Here is a 2031-nt window from a genome sequence, read left to right on the forward strand (position 1 = left end):
AGGATACTGAAGGTGCTGGATCAGAGGGTGGAATATAAAGTTGGATAAGGAAGAGTTTCTCAATATGCTTAGAATCCAACTGCTTGTATACATAACATACATGACCTTGTGAGATGGCTTTTGTATGTCTTTCCAACTGAGGTATTGTCCCAATTTTTCCCTTCTATTCCAGCCATACCAGCCTGTCTAGAAGAAGTTCTTTACCCTTCTGTAAAACCACTAATGACTCTCTCTGCCTGGAATGTTTATCCTACTCTACTCCCCATCCTATCCCCACCTTAGGAGCCAACAGTCTACTTCTCCTTCAGAACACAGCTCCTCTGGGAATTACATTTGCTAACAGAAGTAGAAACTCATACACATCCTTTTTGGGAAACAATGTGGCAATATTAACAGCCTAGAGTACTAAATTAAAAAGTTAATATGATCTAAATGTATTAATGTGATAGGAAAAAATATTGAAAGGAAATATTTCAAAATCCAACAGTAGTTGTTGCAGGCATTGGAAGTACAACTAATTTAAATTTTCATCTTTCTTAAAATGGCACAGATATTGTTGCTTTCACAATTAAGACAGCGTAAGTATCGCTTCTGGGAAGAAAAATCTTTTTTCCCGCATAATGGGGTTAAGATATATATATATATATGCTTTTTTAAAATCATCCTTACCAAACACAATCATATATTGACCCACCAGCATCCTTCACTAAGATTATAAGGATGGGGCGCCTGGGTGGCTCAGTCAGTTCGGCTTCCGACTTCGGCTCAGGTTATGGTCTCATGATTCATGGGTTCAAGCCCCGTGGCTGGGCTCTGTGCTGACAGCTCAGAGCCTGGAGCCTGCTTCAGATTCTGGGTCCCCCTCTCTCTCTGCCCCTCCCCCATTCGCACTCTGTCTCTCTCTCTCTAAAAATAAATAAACATTTAAAAAAATTATGAGAATAGGAATTCTGTCTTTTATTTCTATGATTTGGGACCTATGCATTGACTGGCACAAGTAGGTTTCTACAAATATTTGTTTGTGGTGGTTTTTTGGTTTTTGTTTTCTGGTTTTTGTTTTGGAAAGAGGCTTTTGTTGTTTTTAAACTTCCGGCTAGGACAAGTGGTCTCCATTATTCTGAATCTAAGAACAAACCCCACAATTTATTAAAAAGCCAAGTTTTTGAAGAAATGCTAGCTTATCTGGATTTTACTTATGGTGAGTAAAATCTGTAGTTAGGTATAATTTTAAACAAACTCCAAGACTCCTGAGAAAAGGAATAAACTTAGAGTCAAAACATGATAAATGTTGTAATTACTCCCTGAACTACGGTAGCATGAATACTTTCAAGCATGAATATTTTCCTCAAAATAAACTCCAAACTTAACACAGTATCCTTCCTGATAAGTGTGAAGGAAGGCAGGTGTTTTCCCAATGCTGTTCTTTGTGGGAGCCATTGGCCCTAGCCCAGTAACTCTTAACTAGAGTGTAAACAACAGTTATTCCAACTGGCTCCATGTACTTTTAATAGTAAAATAACAGAAACGAGTGGTCTCTGTTCCTCTCCAAAATGCATTATCTTGAGCAGACCTCTGTTGTGAGGGTATCTGTAGTTTGCACATAGCAAAATTTCCAGCAGGAAATTTGAATCTAGTTGAAGAATCTTTTATGAGAATTTTGAGCAGCAGAGCAGAGACATGAAAATAGATTAACCTATCCTTTTTGACAGAAAATTAGTGTCTTGTTCAAAATGTAAAGGAAGCTTTATTTTGGGACCCGTGTGAATAGCTGAGGGAAAATCTAGATCGCTGGGTTTGACACTAGAGTGTCCTTTGGCTATGAGCGGAGGGTTCCAGTTACCATGCCCTCAAGGGTACAAACTAAACTTTCTTTCCGGTTGTGTTTGCGTAGATACGCGTGTGTGCAGTGGTAGGAGGGGTATTAGTTAGGTCTTGATGATCTGAGGGAGGGGTGACTCACAAGAACCCTGAAAACGTAGATGGGTCCTGGGGAGAGAATTGTGTCGCCGTGTGGTCCCAAGGAGAACGGCA

This window comes from Suricata suricatta, chromosome 3, assembly GCF_006229205.1.
Source record: "Suricata suricatta isolate VVHF042 chromosome 3, meerkat_22Aug2017_6uvM2_HiC, whole genome shotgun sequence".
Classification (NCBI taxonomy): domain Eukaryota; kingdom Metazoa; phylum Chordata; class Mammalia; order Carnivora; family Herpestidae; genus Suricata; species Suricata suricatta.